At 43.0% G+C, this 8,792-nt stretch overlaps 1 protein-coding gene across 1 annotated transcript in view; it reads right to left on the reverse strand.

The window, feature by feature from the left end:
• The window catches only part of tgfbr1b (transforming growth factor, beta receptor 1 b), a 33,113-nt gene that overhangs the window by 23,413 nt on the left and 908 nt on the right, over positions 1–8,792 (reverse strand). The window lies entirely within an intron of this gene.

Below are 8,792 nucleotides of genomic sequence, written 5' to 3' on the forward strand. Positions count from 1 at the left end.
TGTAACGAGTCATTGGGGAACACAGACTGTTGGTTACAGCACAGAAACACTGTTGCTGTTTTAATTCTGGTTCTTTTACTTCCATCAGGTGTGTTACAACAAACCTGGAAAATGTCACTAATTTTACAGGCAGTGAGTGAAGAATACATTTTCTTCTTCTGCATTAAATCCTCCATTAATGACAGCTTACTGTCCTCACACATGTGCAGGCACACAAACATGCTGCTCTTTGCACTTATTTAATGATCAGCTCTACACATGATCTGAAAAGTCCAGCCTGCTGCTCTTAGTTGAATAATAAACTGTACTGTAGTACTGTAACGGTAACGTTTTGACACAACCCAGGTTATACTCATTTATGTTCACAAACTAGCTAACCAACACCAACGCCAACCAACTGCTCATCTTAACTAGCTAGCTAAGGACGTTCATTATCGATCGACTTACAAACGTGCCGATAACTTACTGAAAGGGTCCTGCTGTTGGTTAGTCCAGTTTACTGCAGAACACCACGTGCTGTCAGTCCTGGTTAGGAACGGGAATCCAGAACCGGTTCTTGTAGAGAACCCAGCATTAGTCCATAGGGCTGTGCGATAAGACCAAAATCTCATATCCCGACAGAAGACATTTATCGTCCCAACAACGATATATATTCTGTGAATCAGCTCGACTTGTGTGAAGTGTTTTCAGCTGGGCGTCGTGTACCTAGAGTTTTCTTTGTATTTACTACACGGCGTGCTGCGGGGGAAAGCCTGTTCTAAGGTTTATTTTTTAGCACCCGACGTTTTTGGGGTTTTTTTGCTTCTGGTCCGTAAACACTCTGCATACTATTTCACATAATTCAGTTTATTCTGAAAAATCTCAACAGGATCTTAGCTTTATTGTGAAAGGTTTATGTGGAAAGCAAACAAGCGGACGGCGGAGCCACGCGTCGTTGTTGCTAACGACAACGCATAAAAGCAGACGCTTGTCCGTCCGTAGTGTGGTTATATTAACCTCCTAGGACCTGGCGTCCACATATGTGGGTTGTCTAGACCAAAATACTTAATGTTTCTGGGCCTGATATCCACTTACGAGGACGTTGAGTGGAACATGCATGCCGTGGAAGAGTTCGGTTGTTAGGAGGTTAAATATAAGACAAAGACAGAACTTTAAGAACCAGTGACCATCAAAACCATGAAAAATATTCCAGTAAACAGTTTGTTTTGCAACACCACGAAACAAACGATGGGGTAATATGAAACAATAGATGTTTTCATATCATCAGACGGTATATATCGTTATATCGAACAGTAGTCTAGCTGCTTAGAATCATTCGTCTGCCTGCCTATCCATCCCACTTGTTGGTTCTCGCACCCTCGCTACGGTCAGCTGACTTCAGTACATGTGTCGGAGGACGAGGGAAACAGCGGTGCAGTCCACAGCGTGGACATTGCACAAAAAAAGACGAGCGCGATGGTAAAGTGGAGACTGCTCCAGGCCAGAAACGAGTGCACGATGCTGTTAGCACAACTTCAGCATGGACAGCATGCTAACGCTAACCTAGCCAAGAACCGAGAGTGCTGTTAAAGCTGAGTGAACGCAGACTCCAGTCCAGCAGCCTGAACTTCAGCTAGATGAGCAGTCGGCTGCATCTTCACCTGTTTGTAGAGCACAGTCACTGTGTTGATCACTTTCCAAGTCTCTGCGTGCTCGTTTTCATCTGCTGCTGTGGGCTCGACAGAGAAAAACATCACGTGTGTGTCCTCATTAGGACAGGCACAAATGTGTTAGGGTGTGTGTAGGTTTAAATTGTTAAATGGCATTTTACAGAGTAACATCAAATGATGAGTGTGATGAGCCAACACTGATGACAACACAGAGGGAAACACCTCCAACATCTGCCCACAGAGCACGAAAGCCATTTGTACAAATGTGACGTCCTTAAAGCACACAGCGAGTTGCTTCTCTCTGCTGAAGCTGTAACAAATACATGTAAGTGTGTAAGATCAATGCCTGAATGTTACAATTAGGGCTGAACGATATATCGCATTTGCGATAATATCGCGACATGATCAAGTGCAATTTTCTAACCGCAAAGGCTGCGATTATACTCTGGACATGTCCAAATTCATGGGCTGCATCCTCCTGAGGCCGCATTTGTAGACCGATTACGTCACAGCGACGTGCCGAAGGCTGTCCAAATTACTACCATATCCCAGAATTCATAGCGCGGCCCAGCCAAACTCCAGTTTCCAGCAATGGCGGCCGCTACTAAGTTTTAAAATTACTCTTACTAATCTTTCTGGGTCACAAAATAAACTTTTAACATATTTTCAGGCGAGAAAGTAGCTGTGTAAACATCAAATATCTGCTCGGTTTATCAAGATATCCCATATTTGCAAAAGTGCTTCGACGTTTTCAGAGGCGTCTGCTACCCACCAGCTCGACAGCTAGCCGGGAGCTCGAGGGTTACTGATGCGGCCGAGAACGGCACAACTCCCGGCACATCATTTTCAGATCACCGCGGAGTTTCGCTGCTCGGGTTAAACGTAATATATAAGTCACTTAGACAACCTAAAAATGTTATTGTTGGGCTTTTTTCAGTGTTTTGTTTGTTCGTGAGTAAATCGGTTTGGCTGAGATTAAAGTTATTAGATTAGATAAAATAAAACTTTATTAATCCCCCGGGTGGGTTCCTCCTTGGTTTTCACACAGCTGACTAAACGTCAAACAGAAAACTTATTAAACAGAAGTATGAGACAGTCGAGAATTTACACCAGTGTCTGGTTATATTTTAGATAGCAAGAAGCAGACGGCCGAGTTTATTAAACTCCACCGAGACAGCGGTGACGCTAATCAGAACTAGCCTTCTGATTAGCTAATCAGAAGGCTAGTTCTGATTAGCTAAGTTCCTGGGAGTCCACATCTCTGAGGATCTCACCTGGACGACCAACTGCTCCAAGCTGGTCAAGAAGGCTCACCAGCGCCTCTTCTTCTTGAGGACTCTGAGGAAGAACCACCCGTCCTCAGACATCCTGGTGAACTTCTATCGCTGCACCATCGAGAGCATCCTGACCAACTGTATAACAGTCTGGTACGGGAACTGCTCTGCCTCGGACCGGTAGGCGTTGCAGAGGGTCGTGAAAACTACCCAGCGCATCGCCGGAGCACCACTTCCTGCCATAAAAGACATCTACAGGAAGCGGTGTCTGAAAAGGGCTGGGAAAATCATCAAAGACCCCAGTCACCCATCACATGGACTCTTCACCCTCCTGCCCTCTGGGAGGCGCCACAGGAGCCTCCGGACTAAGACCACCAGGTACCGGAACAGCTTCTTCCCCACAGCTGTCAGACTCCTGAACTCTGCCTCCTGACATCTGACCCACGTTAACTCATGGACTGAACATACACACACCCACAATGGACAACTGTACCCTCAAACACACAATAATAACATGGACTGAACCACCACTCACAACCACTAGCACTTTATATAGATACTGTAGAAATGATCCACATATCTAATTTATCTTAACTGCACTACTGTATAGCTCTGTGTAAATAATCATTCTGTACATTCGATAATCTTTAATCCTACAACTGTTTACAACTTGCATAGTTCCCATTTCTGTATAGCTGTATATCCCAGATTCTGTAAAGTTATTTATTTCATATTCTGTATAGTTTTTCATATTTATATCCTGTTCATAGCCTGTACATAGCTTGTACTCACTACAGCCTGTACATACTTATAGTTATAGAATATTCACAACATACTTCATACCGTGTACATTATAACATACCATAATAGACCCATTTCTGTAATATACTCACATATCTATATTATTGCTAATATATATTGTAATATATCTATATCACTAAAGCACTTCTGGATGGATGCAAACTGCATTTCGTTGCCCTGTACCTGTGCATGTGCAATGACAATAAAGTTGAATTCTATTCTATTCTATTCTATTCTAATCAGAAGGCTAGTTCTGATTAGCTAATCAGAAGGCTAGTTCTGATTAGCTAATCAGAAGGCTAGTTCTGAGATTAGCTAATCAGAAGGCTAGACCGTCCAATTTCACGCCTTTAAATTTTAAAGGCGTGTTTGTGTGTGTGTTTATACAATTGCTATTATGTTTGCACTTTATGTGTAATGTTACTGACTGCAGAGATCAGTAAGATGTGTGTATTTTTTATTTATTAGTTTTATTTATTTAATATTATTTTTTAATTGAATGACTGTCTAGTAGTTCACAGATGTCGAAAAACTGAGTGTGGTAAAGCCACTGATTTTGTTTATGTATATTTCTGCAATCTGCACATTGTACTGACTTTCATTTTAATGTTTACACCAGGGTTCCTTGTCAGCACTTTATGCTCAGATGTTTGTAAGCTAAAAATAAACTATTGTGTATGTTCAAATATACTGTTGTGATTGAAGAAGTTAAATAAAAATGTCAGTCATCAATTCATGCATCACCTCATGTCATCATAACAGAGGTCTGTCTTCCAGGAAAGAACAGTTTAAAATTAATGTAATATAGTATTGGCCATACTATATGATGTATTGCTTGTCTTTGTTTAATAATACAGAAGACAAAGACCTTAAAAAATAATCGCATATCGCATCGCAATCGCAATATTGGGGCAAAAAAATCGCAATTAGATTATTTTCCATAATCGTTCAGCCCTAGTTACAATGTGCTATTACAACTGAAGGCACTGCGCACGTTCATGCACAGTAACAGTGACTGGGATTAAGGCTGGATGAATATATCGACCTTCGACGACAGGCTGAGCCTTTCGCCCATCGCTCTCACACCAGCGATTTATTTATCTGCCCACGAGTACGTTTGCTAATAATGTTGGTGGAAGCTAAGAGAACGAGTCAATGCAAAAAAATAATAGAGCTGTATTAACGGCACAGCGATTCATTTACTGAAACTCAGAGCAGAACGACCGGCAGCAGCCTGCGTTCAGAAACAAAAACATTGAATTTTAATTAAAAACTACAATGATGGGAAACAAAGAGACACTGGCTTTGTTTTTCCACTCTAAACCTGTTTATCTGTCTCACACACTCCACCAAACAACAGACACAAATGTCAACACAAAGCAAGTAAAAATCTAAATGTCTCACCCAGCGAACATTAATAAATCTCAGACGTAACGTTAAGTCTTTTACCTCAAATAAACGAATAATCCAAACAGCAGCTGCATTAATACTGAAACAAGCAAAAGGTCAAATATCCCCTCCAAACAAAACGTGTAAATCAGTCTGTGCATGATTACAAGGCTCCGCCCATCAAAATGTCACCTATCATCATTCACTGGACTGACGATTGTCCACTGGAAAGAAATGTACGTATCGCCCAACCTTAACTGGGCTGCTCGAGACCTGACTGTAGATAACGTCAGGGTCAGCTGCTCCACACAGGCTGTTTATGACGTGAACCAGCTTACAGACAGAAACAGCTGCCAACACTCAGACGGTGCTTACTATTAGTTTATCACATCATCACCATCATTTGCCTCACACAGTAAACACTGAATCACAGCATAGAAAATGATGTTCTTATATTTGCTGTGTTCCCGTGTAACTCCGCCCCTCCTCCCTGACTGATGCAAAATTCCCTCCAATCATCACACTGAACTGTACTGAAGTAAAAAGGACTTTACTAATGCACGACCTTTATCGGTTAATATTCATCCTAATCTGGAGCTGAGATATTGACCTGAACAATAAGTGGCTTTTATCCCAGCAGTGTGATGTTGAGCGTCAGGTCCTGGCATGAAATGATTACAGCACAGCATCTTCTCCTCTACACTCACACAGGATGGTAAAGAGTGTCCTCTGCTAAAGGAGGCAGCGAGGCTCCTTTCCTTAGTATCTGGAGAACTGGAAAAGCTTGCATTGTGACCACCACACAGACACGTCCAGGTCACGTCTCTTGCAAAGTGGGCACAGACTCACAGACATGCTGACGCACAAAAACACACAGATACAATAGTGTCTGAACTCTTTTGGCTCCCAGAGTCTGACGGAGTCTGTTTAGACTCCATGCAGAGCTTACTTTATTTGACTGGAGTTGAGATTATTTACTTTTGCATTTAACAGAATGTTTTCTTTAAACAAATCAAACTTTAGTAAGCAAAGGAAATACAAACTGTTGTTGACAGACGTGTGCAGTTAAACTTAAAAACACTTTTCTCTTCTTACTGCTCATTAATAATCGATCACTACAGTAACCAGCAGTTTCAGCCCTAACATCATACGCTAGACTGAAGCTTTCCCTCAGAAACACGGGCAGCAGCCTCTCCGTCAGTGACCGAGGGTTATTCATCAACACGTTGTTGCCAGCGGCTGCTCGTGTGGCTACGACCACTCAAATTAGTTGTGGTTCTTTAAGCAAGGACAACGGCTGTCTGGGGTCACCCACATGCCTGGCATTCCTCCACTGCTAGTCCCGATGGTGGGAGAACACGGTGCACGGAAAAACCTCCACAACAATAACATGTTGTATAAACACCCAACAGTGACGCATGAGCAACACAACCAGACGCAAAAAACAGCAACTGACCGTCTGTGTCGATTTTTACTGTTCTAACAAAAACATCTGTTCAACCCTCCATCAAAGAGGAAGCAGAGCGTCCACTGGTGGAACAAAATCCCATTACCACTGGGTCACTAACAAACAGCCCGTCCTGGCTCTTATTGCAGGATTCATCAAACAGCATTGCGGGATTAACACAGAGGCTCTCCTCTCATTCAGCAAACACAGCAGCAGGGCTGCCACAGACCATTATTGTGATAGTCGACTAATCAGATCATCATCCATTGGACGTAAAACTACAGCTTCTTGCACCAGCAGCATCTGCTCTTATATAACTATCATTAGCTTACAGCTTGAAGTGTTTCAGGTGCTAACTAAAAATAAAGACAAGATGATAGTTTATTAAAGTTTAATGAAGTTTGCAGATTGTTTCGGTGAAGTTTAATAAACTCCTTGCTATCTAAAATATAACAGGACACGGGAGTAAACTCTCGACCGTCTCACACTTCTGTTTAATCAGCTGTCTGCTTGATGTTTATTCAGCTGTGTAAAAACTTTAATCTCAGACAAACCGATTTACTCAGCAACAAATAAAACACTGAAAAAAGCCAAACAACAACATTTTAAGTTATCTAAGTGACTCATATATCATGTTTAACCTCAGTAGCGAAAGACAGCGGTGGGTTTGAAAATGATGTGCTGGGAGTCCGCTGTTCTCGCCGGCTCCACTGAGCCCTCTAGCTGGTGGGGAACAGCTGAAAACATCGGCGCACTTTTGCAAACACGGTGTCCTGATAAACTGAGCAGATATTTGAGGTTTACACAGCTACATTCTCCCCTGAAAATATGTTAAACGTTTATTTTGTGACCCAGAAAGAGTAATAAGAGTAATATTAACACTAAGTAGCTGCCGCCATTGTTGGACACTGGAATTGGCTGGGCCGCGCTATGAATTCTGGGATATGGTGGGCCACGAAGGACACACCCGACCCATCCTTCAAATCTGGGGAAATGAAGAACGCATTTTTCGGCCGCGTTTGGGGGAGTCTTTGAATTTGTACAGGCTTCACCGCGTCGCTGCGAAGCCTGTCTTAAATCCTGCTACTTATTCCTGCATCTTTCTGGATCTTACACAGCTTCAAACGACGCGTCGACTATTAAATCAGTCGTCAATGTAATCGTGACTAGTCGACCAATCGTGGCAGCCCTAACAGCAACAAACATCATAATCGATTCAAAGTTAGCTTCCTACCACACTGTAACCATGTGACATCGTGGCCTAACCCTAACACTATTCAATAATTACTTGAACGTCACCCACCCTCGTCTACTCTACTGAGCGTCCACTCTTCTAGCAAAACTTCAACATTAGGAAACAAAACAACAGCTCTTGAATGGCACTGCTTCTCTGAGGTTCGTGCACCATTTCCAGCTCATCTGCTGCATTTATACATTTGCAAACATGCGTATACTTTGAATTCTGTATGTAGTACTGTGTACGTGGGCTAGTCTGCAGGAGATCGGTTTCTACGTCTCAAGATATGTCACGATTTTCATTACTTACTGTGCTAAAAATGGAGGAGGAAAATGGGAGGGAAGAAGGAAGGGGGGGAAGTGACAAAGCACCACCTCGTGCCCGTTAGGGTGGAGGATGATGAGTACTAGTGACACCATCCAATTTAGCTTGCTGCCTGTGCTCAGCTGTGTGCGGATGCTGCTGAAGCAGGAGTGGGAGCTGCATGGGTGTGGTGCTGAACAGCAACGTGGCACAGAGGTGGCAGTGAAGATGCTCTCATGCAGTCTACACTGTAATCCACAGCCACTCGTGGTCCAATTAAAATCAGACTTGCGTTAATGTGAGGATAACAAAAGAAAGAAGGACTGATGATGCTCCAAACGTGCAACATGACAAGCCTCCCGCTGAACAAAGAGCAGAAGTGCCTCCCCTTTGTTTGTGTCCCTGAGCCAACATATCATGAGTATATGAGGACCCCACGGGGGGCTTTAATGACCTCAGCTGAAATCACGCTTCCCCACTCATCACGAGCCTCTCTGTATACACAAAGGAATGTCACACAATGAAGCGCAAAGAACACAGATGCAGGTGAAGGCTGTACCTTTAAGAAAACCCTTCACCTGTAAGAGTCACGCGATGGTTTTAGCGACCACGATGTTTTTTTCATGAAAAACGAATAAAAATCTGGGCTCAACACTCGCGAGCACGAGCAGCAGTGCACGAGCAGCAGTGCA

Source organism: Astatotilapia calliptera, chromosome 9, assembly GCF_964374335.1.
Source record: "Astatotilapia calliptera chromosome 9, fAstCal68.1, whole genome shotgun sequence".
Classification (NCBI taxonomy): Eukaryota; Metazoa; Chordata; class Actinopteri; order Cichliformes; family Cichlidae; genus Astatotilapia; species Astatotilapia calliptera.